The 15,261-nt window shown below is 46.1% G+C and overlaps 3 long non-coding RNA genes across 3 annotated transcripts; 2 read left to right on the top strand and 1 right to left on the bottom strand.

The window, feature by feature from the left end:
- Nucleotides 1-1,924: 1,924 nt before the first annotated feature.
- LOC123103826 (uncharacterized) lies at nucleotides 1,925-4,635 on the top strand. Its single transcript, XR_006449990.1, has 2 exons — nucleotides 1,925-2,502; nucleotides 3,086-4,635. It is a non-coding gene; the product is annotated as an uncharacterized lncRNA (long non-coding RNA).
- A 2,752-nt stretch (nucleotides 4,636-7,387) lies between these two features.
- On the top strand, nucleotides 7,388-8,192 carry LOC123103827 (uncharacterized). Its single transcript, XR_006449991.1, has 2 exons — nucleotides 7,388-7,610; nucleotides 7,696-8,192. It is a non-coding gene; the product is annotated as an uncharacterized lncRNA (long non-coding RNA).
- A 248-nt stretch (nucleotides 8,193-8,440) lies between these two features.
- Nucleotides 8,441-10,744, bottom strand: LOC123103825 (uncharacterized). The gene is made up of 3 exons (XR_006449989.1): nucleotides 10,370-10,744; nucleotides 9,970-10,057; nucleotides 8,441-9,599 (listed from the first exon to the last, which is right to left on the bottom strand). It is a non-coding gene; the product is annotated as an uncharacterized lncRNA (long non-coding RNA).
- Between the last annotated feature and the right edge of the window lie 4,517 nt (nucleotides 10,745-15,261).

The following is a 15,261-nucleotide window of genomic DNA, read 5'->3' as shown; positions in this document are numbered from 1 at the left end:
TTTCTGAAAAAAGTGAAACTTACTGGGACGGCTTTATGAAATATTTCTAAACCTATGGAGGTGTTTACAAAAATTTGGATGAACTTGAATTCAAATTCATTTGAATTTAGTTCAATGTATTTGAAGTTTTGAACTAGAGGTATAATTTAGACGTGTCCAAAAATCATGGTAGTTTTGGTGGAGCCTGGGAAAGTACAAATAAATTTTTGGGCAAAGTTTGGAGGCCAAGCTTGAATTAGAAATGGAATGGGATTTTTAAAAAGTTGCAAGTGAAATTGAAAAGGCATTTAGTTAAAATAGAGGCGAGGCTCAAATGTTTTTCTGAAAATATCATAATTTTAAATCGATGTAACATATTTTATGACATGGTCAAATGATAATGCTGAAATTAAAAGAAAACAAATATTAAGAATAAATAAAATAATATAGAGAATTGGTCTTGGGCTGTTACATGCGACCCGTGGAGATTGTGATCTTGTGAGCGTCAGATGTGGGGATTTGCTGCTAGAGGTGACATGTGGTAGCACGATGTCCGCCTAAGAGCGCCGCGAGACGTTGTGAGCAGCGCCGACATTTTTGGTGTCATGGTGGTGACCGGGAGCAGCTGCGTGCTATCAGTGCTGGAACCGGCCACCGCCAGGGAGGAGCTACAATCAGGCTGGGACCTACGAGGCTCGGCGCTGCGACCGCTGAGGGAGAAGCTGCAACCAGAACAAAGGACGCTGGAACCAGCTATGGCGGATTTTGGAATCGGCAAAACAGCGAGCTACAACCGGTGAGTTGTTTTCCTGGCACCGAAGAGAACTTCGCTACATCTGGCGATGGTGAGCCAATTTTTTGTTGGAATCATGCTTTTTTTGGCCGGGTCCAGCCATATTTTTTCTGCAATCCGGTGACGGCGAGCCGCCGTCTTGGCTAGAACCCGCGAGTATTTTTTGCTAGAATCATACATTTGTTTTGTTCGAACCATGCATTTCTATGTGTTGTTGGTTTGACCAAATGCCATTGTGATTGCGGAACCATGTTTTTGTTCTTTTGGAAATATGACATTTTTTGCTGGAACTACGTCATGATTTTTGTTGCAACCGGCGACGAGCTTCTGCTCACGAGTCCACCGACGCTGAAGGAGAATCATGCATGGGAGATGGTGGGTAACGGTGTCAAATCCGGTTGATCTCATGTATGGGGTTCGGAGCTACCAGGGTACAGGTTTTTACCCACGTTCCGGCTCCCCTAAGAGATAAAACCCTACATCCTGTTTGTGTTTGTATTTCTTTGGAATGGAGTAAAAGTACAGGTGATCAACCGCGAGATCAATGTGTGTCGTCTACGAGCCCCACCCCTTGGTTTATATAGGTTTAGGGTTACATCCTAGTCTGTTGCGTACAAGAAGAATGTGTTGTAGACGATTTCTACTGTCTTGGAGTATACGTCGTCTTTGGAAGCCTTACTCTTATATGATGTGGGTTGCCTTGATGTGACCCGCCGGTGAATCGAAATATGGGGTCCTCGGCCAGGCCCACCTGGCCGAAAGACGACGTGGTGAGAGACTCCCTAACAGTGACACCTCGATAGGATCTAACCTAGAGCCCAAATAGGGAGGAGCGTTCCACAATCTCCGACGTGAGAATGGGGATACCTTTTCTCGGTGCAAATCGTTTATGCCACAAAATTCAGGGGAGTCAGCGGAGCACATACCTAACATGGTACCCGCCCTAAGCCTAGACGGACTAGCATTATGCCATACCTCAGAACCCAAGCGTCATCTATACTACTATTAAACAATTGAACATTTTCTTTTTTAAAGCCACCCCATTATGTGTACCCAGGCTAATTTGTGCCGCCAGATTGTCGCACCTAATGAGATCTAATGGCCTAAATACATCTGACCGGGGGTCACGATTGCATGTAGCAATTACTGTTGGCTGACCATGCTCCACCAAGCGGACGAAATTTCCCATGCCCAATCTGGATCAGGCCCCACACAGCCACCACTCCGCTAATCTCGCCCGTGTATTCCGTAATCTCTCCCATATCCGTTCGCCCTCCAAGAAAACGTTGTCGTTCCTCCCACGCGTAGCACCGGTCCTCCTTCCACCTTCCCCTTCCACCCATCTGGCCTTCCCGCTTGCCGCTTCCCCGCTCCCCACGCGTCTCCTCTGGTGGCCGCCTTCGGCGAGTGGAATTTGTTCCTCACTGGCTCGCTGCATTCTTCCGCTGCGAGGTGTTGGTGTGGGGATGGGATCTGACAGGATCGGGACGAGGAGGCGGCTGCGAGGTACACGCTCTGGACGCCGCGCGTGGATGCGCTCATTGCCGAGGCCGAGGCCGCTCTTTCTGGAGGCCGACGCCGCTCTTTCTGGAAGAAATCCATCGGTGTCAAGAGGGGTGACGTGGACACCTACGTCCTTCATGTTTGGGCGCTGGAGGGTGACGGGAGGCATCGATTCGCCTAGGGGACTGCGGCTGCTAGAAGAGATGCAGCAATTGAAAGATGCACAGGTCAGCAACGCCTCCTCCCCCTCGCATTGTTCCTCCGGACCTGTAGGTAACTGCTTGCATGCTTTGTAATATGGCATCGTGTATGTGATGTATGATGTTGCAAGTGAGACTATTCCAATTAACTTGTAGATTTCATGCATCCCATAAAGCCATAACTCCTGCCTGCAATCTAGCTCACACTAGCAAATTTCTGACTTCGCTTCTAACCTAATTGCCTTGAATTCGTGTACATAATTATAGTATGACAGAAATTTCAGGATTGTCTCGATTAGAATTGCCGTATGGGTACCTGTTTTTCTCCATTAAAATACCTCATGTAATGCTACGTTCTACATTTTCTGCATAACGGCAAGTTCATATTTATTGTGGACTTTGCCTTGGTTTCTCTTGTCATATTTCTTGTACTCTATAAGGGGTATTATATACTGTTTTTGCATTTTTTTTACTGAAGCGTGCAGCCATATCTTCCAATTTTGCTTCAACATGTGATCCCATATGCACGACAATTGGGCCTCCTTTTGTCAATTTGAGGAGCAGGCTTTCATAATGAATTGTGTGATTAATGATAGTCCTCACCCTGCAGGTACTTGATGAGATGCCACTAAGTCAATCTGCTATCTCAGGTTATATTGGATGGTAATTTATTTTACAATACAACTACATCTTTCTTGAATCAGATTCGGACTGTTTGCGTGAAATTTTGTTCTATAGCTATTTTTGGGTGGCTTTCTTTGTTTTGCTTTATGTTGTATAGTCAGTAGAAAACTCAAGCCCCATCATCTAACAATTCTGTAGTAATGACTGAAACTATTCGAGGACAAATCTTGGATTATTGTTGTCGTTGGAATTTAGAGTTGCATGGTTGACATGGTCAACATGGCAAAGAAAGTATAGAAGATTTGCCAAACCAGGTATGGGCTTGTAGAGTACATCAGGTAATCAGATTCTGCACCCAAATTTAATTTTACTTGATTTTAAATGCTTCTAGGGAGATAATGTCGATATGCTAGATTGTGTTGTAGTTTATGCTTGTCTGGTTATGTATATTTTCTTCCAGAGCGTCACATTTCCTTTTTGAGAAATTCTAATGGTGTAGGCTGAGCATGGACGTTTGTGCTGCTGTGTGTTGAGGTCAATCTCAGTTTGGTACACAGTAGAGCAAAGGGCGTGGCACTCGCCAAATATGGTGTATGTCGGACTTTCCCCATTTATTTTTTCTCACACCATACAAGAATTATACAGCTAGGTGATCAGCTCATCATAGCTTTAAATGAAAATAAGTTAAAAATTAGTTTGTCAATAGTCACTAGATACAAATATACGCCCTCCGTTTCTAAATATGAGTCTTCTTAGATATTTCAATACGGACACATACGGATGTCAATAGTCACTAGATACAAATATACTCACTAAATTCATTCGTTTCGCTTCGTATGTAATTCATATTGAAATCTTTAAAAAGACTTATATTAAGGAACAGAGGGAGTACTATATTGGGCTCTTTGTTTCAAAAGTTGTTTCTTATCACGTATAGAGGTTCAGTATAGTTTGCAGCTGACAAGATCCGTATGACTTGCACTACTTGATGTTCATGTCAAGCCACACTTACTGTTATCACTAAACTGAAAAATGTCAACTTCCTAATTAAATTTACTGAAATATTGTGAAGCTGAAGCTCTCTGCAGGTATTATATTTCCTGCTCAATATGCTCCTGTATAAAACATTTTTCTTGACGTGTGAGCAAACTCTGACGGACAATATGCTGATTAACTTTGTTCTAAACTGTTGAATCGCCATAGGGAAGATAGTAGTGTAGTACTGAGGAAATACAAAGAATGATGATTTATAGCATCAATAGAGTGTGTAGGCAATTTTGACTGTGGTACGCGAGGTCATGTACTTTGTTATCACTAGAAAATTTATGTACCTGTGCTGCTGGCCACTTTTTTTTATAGACGCAGTAACTAATCTTTGAAGTGTATACATGGTATCAAATATATCAAGATTAACATTAGTTTCCCCTGTTGAAGCTTGTGCAATTGGATTTATGTTGATCAAGAACTGGTCAACGATAAAGGAGAACAAGCATTGTATTTTGTATTACTATTTTTATACAAACTTTCTTCCCACACTATTATGTAATCTTTCCCTTTTTGGGTTGCAGTGTGGTCTCTGCTAACCAGATTTTATATATGATCACTGCTAAATTACAACATAATGCCAAATGTACAAGTATCCTTTGCAGAATTCGAATGGCCAGCGATATCGTATATGAGTACAGGTGTTGTGAATCTATTTGTTTCTGTTGCATATGTAAATGTGAATGGAAACATGTGAGATTTGCGATCAGCTAATCCTAGGAGAAAGTAGCAAGCAGATCAAAGATATTGAGTACCGTATTTAATTCGTCAAACTATCAACTTTGATCTATCCTAGGAGAAAGTAGCAAGCAGATCAGACATGTTGACGTGAGACATCAGGATCTTGTAAGTAAAGGGTATCACAAACTTCACTAACTAGCTCGTCCAGCAATGCCCATCTCGTGTCGGCACAACAAAGGGAACACGATGACACACTCCATAACATTAGCCTCATTGTGAGAAAGCTGACGTACTGGCACGGTGCCCTAAGCGTGGAATGCTTATCTACTAATGCCGCTCTTACATCCAATCCATCATCGGCCACCACTTGTGGAAAATGCACCAGACGTCGAGAGATGGTCTTTTCCCTTTTCCCGCCTCTTGAATATCAATGGCCGCCCCTCTTCCTTTCATCATCTATTGGTTTCCGCTCTCCTCTCTTCTCTTCCTTCTGCTCTGGATCCTTAGATTTCGTTCAACATTGCCACCACTTTGGATCGCGACTTACTCGAGCGAGCTTAGTAACTTGTCCAAGAATGCCCTGAGCCCGACTTTAATCTGACAATCCGCTTGGAAAATGTGATCTGCGATGCTAATAATTGAAATTCATGAGTTTTTTTCTCGATTTTGGTGATTACATGAACAGAATTCAGGTCAAACTACCCCTACAAGTGCAGGGATTAAGACAAATTGTACAAAAAAACATGGTATCAAACGTGCGTTGCACGTGCACACTTACTAGTGTTTTGGGCAAAAAGCCATCTGGTCGGCTCGATCCGATATGTTAGAAGCTTGGACATGGTGTCAATCCCTGTCCTAGTATAAAATATGTGTAATTCCTCATACCCTTGTCCTGGTATAAAATATGTGTAATTCCTCATACCCTTGTCCTGGTATAAAATATGTGTAATTCCTCATACCCTTGCATCGCAGACGTAATCAGCACATGCCTGAAAGGATCGATTCCTTCGTGACGTGTTGGACAAAAAACCAATACAACACTCATGCACTATCTTATCGACTTTCTGGAACTTACTCCAAACATCATCAGTGCAAACATAGGGAGCCTGGTCGAGGGTTGCCCTCCCACCGAGCCAGCCTCTCACGGCTGATCTCACTCCCCCGACATGCCCTTTGGGCGACGGAACGCAACGGAGGCGTATCAATGACAAATCTGGTCACCAAACGCAACGCTTCTCAGTTGAACGAAATATAGGTGATCTATTGCAAGATCGTTGTGTGTCATCTACTAGCCCCATCCCTCAGTATATGTAGGTACCAGGGGAATCTAGAGTTACATTCTACTCCCTCCGTTCCTAAATATTTGTCTTTATAGACATTTCAAATGACTACTACATACGGATGTATGTAGACATATTTTAGAGTGTAGATTCACTCATTTTGCTACGTATGTAGTCACTTATTGAAATGCCTAGAAAGACAAGTATTTAGGAACGGAGGGAGTAGTCGGTTACGTACAAGAAGTGGTAAGAAAATAGGCAGTTTTTCGATTAAATTAATCCATGAATAAATCATGAGCATGACATGGACAACATTGATAACACACTGATTACGATCTAACAGAGTATGTACTACGCATACAGTAGAAACATCTAAGCATATCGCTAGTACTGCTACAACAGAAAGAAACACAAGAAGGATAAACGATGTATATCCTCCAATCGGCCACGCGGCGGTGGTGGCGGTGGCAGCAGCCGCGGCATCCTCGGCGGCCTTCTTGTCGGCCTCGGCCTTCTCAGCGGCGGCACGTTCGGCGTCGGTCGACATGGTGATGACGAAGGTGATGCGGACGTAGATGAACAGAAGCGAGCAGTCGCGTAATCGCTACCCAAAAACCTAATCGCCCCTCTCCCGTACAGGATCCGGAGAAGCGGGGTTTCGGAGGCCTGCTCTCCCGTCAACCGTGTACGCGGTGAACGGGACGGAGTCGCCGGCGGCAGCAGCAGCAGAGGAACGGCGTGGGCGTGGAGGCGGAGATGCGTTCTGTTTCGTGGCGGCTAGGGTTGGCAGCGTCCCACATATATATGTGCGGCCGCGCGTGGAGAGACATGGGCTGAACCCACGTCCAAGTCGGTAGCCCACAATCCGACGTCTCAGATCGTGGGCCTACCTGTCAAAGACTCTCCGTTCCTGACCGGTAAAAAGAAGCGCATAGGAGTGAGCTCGGCTCGGCTCAATCCCACAACCCGCGGCGCGTCGCGTCGTGACGAGGCATGGCGTGGCGAGGCGAGTGGAGGAGGAAGAGTGCGCGAGGGCCTCATCTCTTCTCAAGCTCCAATAGCATGAGGGAGAGGCAGAGCGCATTTTCAGCGGACTAGCGCCTTGTAGGACGTTATCTCACCCGCTCATATAAGGATTGTGATTCCCATGCTGCTGTCCACGCTGGCTTTTCGAAAAGTTCAGGATTCGATATACACAGGGCTGATGGTAATACAGTATTGTATTGAGTCAGAACATACACGTCAGATTTAATGCTAGGTACAGAAGTAGCTGCATTTTGGGCAAGCGAAGGAAGATGAACAGTGCTCAGCTGGTTTAATGATATGCCAGGCCCGAGCTTTCCTCCCCAACCACCCCCATATCCAAACCCATCCAGTTCTTCTTCCAGATTTCCGCTGGGCGCCCAAAGTTTCTTTGCGTGGTGCTGTCCCCGAAGATTTCCACCATAGCTAGTCTGGAGGAGACAAGCGGACCATGGAATTCCTTGGCGACGCTGAACTATCAGGGTGAGTTCGCGAGATCTGCTACCGTATTCAATTTGATGGAGTGTCGATTAGTTTTTGAATCACATCGGCAAGATTTGTTTTCCAGATGCGCACAAAGCCTTGTTCCGCCCCCCTCTGCTGAATCAAGGAGGACCGCCGGTGAGATAGAACAAAATGGCTAAGTGTCATCAGGATTCATGTCCAGGCTAGGGATGCTAGAGAGAACTGGTGCTCCGTTGGAGAAGCATGTTCAGGCCCCAGTACGCGGCGCAAGAGCGGTAGTGTTCGAGAGCTCTGGCGCCCAAGGATCTGCTTCGTCTCAGGCTAGTGCAGATGACGCTGTTGTGGGGGATTCTGGAGGCAAAGATGAGGTCGCTGAGGCAACATCTGGATGGACTAGAAGGTACGTACTTGCAAAAATTAGTCATTCACAGTTACCAAATAAAACACAGTTACCAAATAATGTATGTGGGTTGAATGTTGATAAGAATATACATGCATTTCCCCTCCGTTGGTTAGTATTCTGTGTGTTTGTTAATTGCTGAAAATGTTGGTGGCTCATTCAACAAAGGTTTCTGCTGGTTAATTTATATTTTTATAACATTATTAACGATGGAAAAAATACTACTCCAATGCATGAAATTGTTGGTCTCTGTGATTGACGATTCACATTATTATGCTACTGCCGCCAAGCCAAATTTTTGACAGTGCATAAGCGATGAAGCTGGTAAAGTTTGCTTTGTCATTATGTAGGGTAAGAGTGGGGAAGTTTGCATATTGATGTGTGCATTAGCAAGAGCCCATCTCTAAGAGAAGATACTTGTGTATCAACAAATCATGGAGACCTTGGCAAGAAAATTATGCGTACCACTCCTTCTGTATAAAAAACTGATAAAACATCACACATGCTTGGAAAAATTTGACAAAGGAAAACTACTTGTAGGCTGTAGCTTATCTGCACAAACAGTCATCCATGAGTACATAAATCCAACTCATATTGCACAAACAGTAACCGCAAGAAACAAATTTCAGAAAAATAAAAGCATGCCTACTCATACATGGCAGTCAGCCACAAGAAAAATTAGAATCCAAACATATGGAAATGAGCTTGATCGACTAATAGAACACAATCGGAACGATGAAAAATATAGAAGTGGCTGGTAATCGAATGTGAACAGCTTGCCATCCCGATGAGTTGCGGATCTATAACCCTATTTTTCCAAGTACCATATCTCATCATCTAATCTGACTCCTATGGGAAATCGTAAGTAGAAGAAGAGATCTAACTCATTGAAATGGAAATGAAAAAAAAGTAGCAGTAAGCACATAATACAGATATCGAAACAAGTTCACGTGAGGCATGCTATAGGGATTCAGGACACAAACCATTCAAACAATGTGAACTACAGCTAGTAACATATGGGGAGATAGATAAGAGAATATTTGCATATTACCTTTGTGGTCCAAGAGGCAGGGCATGTAAAGGGGGCAACCGGGATAGAAGATGTCGGTGGCAGAAGAACGACGGGTGGCTCCTTAGCAGCGGACGTCGCGGCTGCTCCTGGGCGGCGGACAGCGCTGCTGCCCCTCGGCGGGGTGGACGGTGCTCCTTAGATGCAAACAAGGTGATTGTCCACTGTGTGGGATGTCGTGGCTGCTCCTCCGTGGTGAACGAAGCTGCTGCTCCTTAGTGGGGCGGATGGTGCTCCTCAGAAGTGGATGGCAGCATGGCGTGGCTATCCTCGGCGGCGGATATAGCTGTCGCTCCTCGGCGGTGGAAGATTCTCCTTGGTAGCCGACGATAGTGCTGCTCCTTGACTGCAGATGGTACTCCTCAGCAGCGGGCCGGATGGTGCTCCTCAGACGCGAGTGGCAGTGCTGCTCCTTGCTAGCGGATGGCGGTCCATGGCAGCGGGCTGCGCTGATTCTCCTTGGTAGCAAGGCGGCAGCTCCTCAACAACTTGTTTAATTGTTCAGCTGCAGCTTTGACTAATGGAGGCTAACTACCACCTGTAGAAATCATGAATCATTCATGGAAGTTGAATGAAATTAGACTTTACACATTACTCTTAAACGCACAAATAAAATGGTGATGCAGGGTATTGTCCGAAAGAATGGAGAATTTTGTGGTACATAATCACAAAAAAAACACTCCAAAGATTGTAAACCATAGTACTGCTAGAGAAACTAGATACTTATTCCCATTGATGCCATAAACATAAGAACCCTGCATATGTAGTTTAACATTGTATAAGGCAAACATAGGTACATAGTTCACAACCTAGCATATAGTAATACACATCTTGGCTCCCATTTCCAAAACTGAATGCTACATTGCAAGACAAGGAAACATATATAATGCTATAATTAAAAGTCGCACCTCAGATCTCTCATTAACCAGCGGATGCACATCATTGCTCTGCCATCCGGCGGCTGTGACTGGTGCCAACATGCCATGCCCCTTAAACCTGGAAAGGTCATACTTCCAATGTCAGTACAAGCTAGTAAAGCATGCTACTTCTTCTTCCCTGCATTATCCATCTCTCTCCTCCCTTCAAATAGAAACATGCTCCCATCCAAATTCATTGCGAGCTAGAGTGGATCTTGCCTCCAACCACCGAAGATTGAATCCTTATACTAACTGGTGGTCAAATGTTTATTTTTCCCCTTCGATTAAGCTCATGTACTATCTAATTTCTAAACCCTAATTTGACCTCGTGGCCAACAATGGAGATGGGAGAGAACAAGGGGAGCAGGCAGCGGGAAGATTTGTAGCTTACTTGTCGAGGTCTGGAGGTGGGGTAGCGCAATGGGGCTCAACCGGTACAGATTTCGCCATTGGAGGAAGAAGAACGACGGGCGGCTTCTCAGCAGCGGACGGTGCTGCTGCTCCTCAGAAGTGGGTCGTGGGCGAACGATGCTCCTCTGTCGCGAACGGCGCTGCTGCGGCTGTGGGCTGAGGGAAAGGATGCCCGGGGTCCGATGACGAGCGCGAGGGGAGCAGCAGGCGGGGTCGTGGCGGCGGCGGCGGCGCGCAGGTCGGAGGCGACGGCGCGGGAGGGTTAGGTTTACGGGTGTGTGTTGCGTGTGGGCAGCAGGACACGGGGTGAGAGGGGAACGACTTCATTATTTGGGAATTGGCATTTTGCGTGGCCTGTCCACTGCTCTCGGGTGGACCCAACCTAAACAATCCCGACACTTTCTCAGTCGTAATGAATCGGCGACACACAGCCTATTAGTAAAGCTTGTGTCTGCCGACGGAAATTACATCGGTGGTGTGATGATGCTTTGGCGACAGATAATGTGTCAAGAGCCTACATAACACCGAGAATCTATGTGTAGGTATAGTTTGGGACGAAAAAAGTGTCGGTGATGAACACTTTTACCAACAAATGCATTGTAACACCCCGGATGTAACTTTCCCAATTTGTACTTCAACTCTTGCCGTTTCGGCGTTAAGTTATTTTATTTTCTCGGGTTCGGGTCTTTATCTCCATGTGTTGTTGTCGTTGTCATGCATCTCATATCATGTCATCATGTGCATTGCATTTGCATACATGTTCGTCTCATGCATTCGAGCATTTTCCCCGTTGTCTGTTTTGCATTCCGGCGCTTCGTTCTCCTCCGGTGGTCATTTCTAGCTTTCTTTCATGTGTGGGGATTAAACATTTCCGGATTGGACCGAGACTTGCCAAGCGGCCTTAGTTTACTACCGATAGACCGCCTGTCAAGTTTCGTATCATTTGGACTTCGTTTGATACTCCAACGGTTAACCAAGGGATCGAAAAGGCCTCGTGTGTGTTGCAGCCCAACACCCCTCCAATTTGGCTCAAAACCCACCTAAACCTGCACCATCATCTAGAGCGTTCGATCACGATCGCATGGCCGAAAACCGCACCTCATTTGGACTCTCCTAGCTCGCTCTATTCCTATTTAAAGACCCCCCCCCCCCCGAATTTCGGATCTCCTTCTCCCCCCGAAACCCTAAAATCGCCCCGCCACCGACGGACATGTCCGCCGCCTGATCGGACGCGTCCGCCACCGCGCCCCAGCCAACCAGGACCTGCCACGTGTCCCGCCTCCACCGGCGCCACCGAAGCCCGCCGCGGCCCGCGGAGGGCCCGCCCGAGCCGCCTACCGGGCCGCGCGCCCTGCCGCCGTCTCCTTCGCGCCCGGCGTCGCGCCGCCGCCGCCAACGGCCGCCGCCATCCACCGCCTTCGCACCGACCTCGCCGCGCCCTTCGTCCGGCCCCGCCGCGCCGGCCGGCCACCGCCGCCACCGCTCCGGCGAGCTCCGCCGCCGCCATCCACCGCCTCGGCCTCGTCCCCGACTCCGGCCTCTTCCACTCCGGTGATCCCCGTCGCAGCTCCGGCGAGGGATCCGGTGAACCTCGGTTTGCGTGCCCGATCTAGATCCGGATGAACAGTAAACCCTAGGTTGTTTTTCTTCTAAGTCCCGAAATCCCAGATCCAAGTGCTCCTGTTCATAGCCTCGTAACTTTGCATCCGTAGCTCCGATTCATGCATATAGCATATCAAAATGTTCATCTTAGAGAGTACATCATTTCATTCCATTGCATCATTTTTATTTGAGTTCATCTTGATGCCCGAAATGTTGTTAGAAGAGGGCTACTTGAGATAATTGTCAGATCTGCTACTCCATTTAGCTTTTTGTCATTTTTGCTATGATTAATGTGTGCATGATATGCCCTGATGCTCTACATATGTTTGGTTAAGGGTTTTGTCATCTTTCTAGAGGTGCAACTCATGTATTTTTGTGATGTGTGTGGTGACTAGCACGAGCTTACAAAGTGGTGCACTCGGTAATTCTGTTTTCAGGGACTTAGCATTTCCACTAAGTCCTTGATCTGTTTATTTCTTATGGCCATATGTTCATGTTGTTTCCTAGTGATTCGTGCCTGTTTTGAGGATGACCAGTAAGGATGTTTTGTTAATCTTGTAGTGCTCTATCCATCCATGTCTTTGTTTGCAATCATGGAGCACCCTAGCTTGAGTCAATCGAGCTCTACTTTTGCTACTTCGTGAATCTGGGCAGATTGTCAACTTGTTTGCAATATTGCCGATGATGTTGTAGTTGATCCGTGCATGCTATGCTATTGTTCTTGCCATGTCTAGCTTGCATTTTGTGTGTTCTTGATAGATGTATGCTTGGTTGTTCATGACTTGCTCCGTAGTGAGTGCATCGAGCTCGTAAACATGCCTACTTGAGTTATATTTCAGCATGTGCCAGTTTTCACTAAGTCTGAAAATTGATTATGTTTTTGCTATGTTCACATGCTTGCAATTATATTTTCTGATCCCTTTTGGCTCAAGGTCACTAAGGGGCTTTTGTTAAGCTCTTTGAGTAGCTCCATGCCATGCTTTACTTTGCCATGTTCAGGTCCTGTAGCATGTAGTTTTGTTGCTCCGAAGAGTGCTACCTGATCTGAAATTCCAGACAAGTGTTAATTTCACTAAGTCTGAGATCTGTTTGCCATATGCAATTTTGCCATGTTTGTTTGAACCTGTTAATGGATGAATTGGCTGTAGCTCAGTGCTAGACTTTTGTTAAGCATCTTGTATGCATCCCTGCCATGTATTTTGTTGTCATGTTTGGGTGCTGTAGCATGTTCATTTCATTGCATTTAGATGGCCATTTGCTGTAAATCGCAGAACGTGGTCATATTTGAATCGCTTGCCATTTCCAAACCGTAACTCCGATTCCGGCGTTCTTTATATCGTTTTCAAGCGATTTCATCTCATATTTCCAGTGGCACACTTGGTTTTCCATGTTGAGGCCAGGTTCTTGCTTTTCCTGTCATATCTTGCATTTTGCATCCCGCATCGCATCCCACATAACATATCATCATTGCATCATGTTGTTTGATTCTTGCACGTGGTTGATTGTGTCCTTGTTTCTTGTTTGTTTTGTTTGGGTAGAGCCGGGAGACGAGTTCGCTAACGAGGAGCCCGTTGAGTTTGCTTTCGAGGATCCAGTCAACTCTGACAACTGTGCAGGCAAGATGATCATACCCTCGAAATCACTACTATCTTTGCTATGCTAGTTTTGCTCGCTCTTTTGTTATGCCAATGCTACGATGCCTACCATATTCTTTCAAGCCTCCCAAATTGCCATGTCAAACCTCTAACCCGCCATGTCCTAGCAAACCGTTGATTGGCTATGTTACCGCTTTGCTCAGCCCCTCTTATAGCGTTGCTAGTTGCAGGTGAAGATTGGAGGTTGTTCCTTGTTGGAACATTTATTTACTTGTTGGGATATCATTATATTGCTATGTTATCTTAATGCATCTATATACTTGGTAAAGGGTGGAAGGCTCGGCCTCTCGCCTAGTGTTTTGTTCCACTCTTGCCGTCCTAGTTTCCGTCATATCGGTGTTATGTTCCCGGATTTTGCGTTCCTTACGCGGTTGGGTTATAATGGGAACCCCTTGATAGTTCATCTTGATTAAAGATTTTCCAGCAATGCCCAACCTTGGTTTTACCATTTGCCACCTAGCCTTTTCTTTCCCTTGGGTTTTGCAGACTCAAGGATCATCATTATTTTAACCCCCCCGGGCCATTGCTCCTCTGAGTGTTGGTCCAAACTGTCAGCCGCCGGTGGCTACCAGGGGCAACTCTGGGCTGGCCTACCGGAAGTTTAGACAATCTGAGTGTGCCCTGAGAAAGAGATATGTGCAGCTCCTATCGGGATTTGTCGGCACATTCGGGCGGTGTTGCTGGTCTTGTTTTAACCTGTCAAAGTGTCTTGAAGAACCGAGATACCGAGTCTGATCGGAACATCTTGGGAGGAGGTATATTCCTTCGTTGACCGTGAGAGCTTGTCATGGGCTAAGTTGGGACTCCCCTGCAGGGATTTGAACTTTCGAAAGCCGTGCCCGCGGTTATGGGCAGATGGGAATTTGTTAATGTCCGGTTGTAGATAACTTGAATCTTAATTAATTAAAATGAATCAACCGAGTGTGTTACCGTGATGGCCTCTTCTCGGCAGAGTCCGGGAGGTGGACACAGTGTTGGAGTAATGTTTGCGCAGGTTGCTCTCTAGTTTCTCGCTCGCGCTTTGCCTCCTCTTCTCGCTCTCTTTTGCGAATAAGTTAGCCACCATATTTTGGTAGTCGCGTGCTGCAGCTCCACATATATTTACCTTACCTTACCTATAAGCTTAAATAGTCTTGATCGCGAGGGTGCGAGATTGCTGAGTTCCTGTGGCTCACAGATTATTATTACACCAGATGCAGGGCTTGATGATTCCGCTCTAGGAGACGCGCTTGAGCTCAAGTGGGAGTTCGACGAGGACTCTCAACGTTACTATGTTTCCTTTCCTGATGATCAGTAGTGGTGCCCAGTTGGGGGTGATCGGGACCGTGTCGCATGTTGGGTTATCTTTTATTTTGGCGCCGTAGTCGGGCCATGAGTGTTTGGATGATGTAATGTTATTTATGTACTTGATTGACGTGGCGAGTGTAAGCCAACTATGTTATCTCCCCTTTTATTACCTATATTACATGGGATGTTGTGAAGATTGCCTAACTTGCGACATATGCCTTCAATGCGATTATGCCTCTAAGTCGTGCCTCGACACGTGGGAGATATAGTCGCATCGAGGGTGTTTCATGCATGTCGTCAATGTAGTGTCGTGGTGTAGTGACGAGGC

Source organism: Triticum aestivum, chromosome 5A (genome assembly GCF_018294505.1).
Source record: "Triticum aestivum cultivar Chinese Spring chromosome 5A, IWGSC CS RefSeq v2.1, whole genome shotgun sequence".
Taxonomy (NCBI): domain Eukaryota; kingdom Viridiplantae; phylum Streptophyta; class Magnoliopsida; order Poales; family Poaceae; genus Triticum; species Triticum aestivum.
Note: the sequence above shows the minus strand (reverse complement) of the source record. Positions and strands in the feature narration are given on the sequence as shown.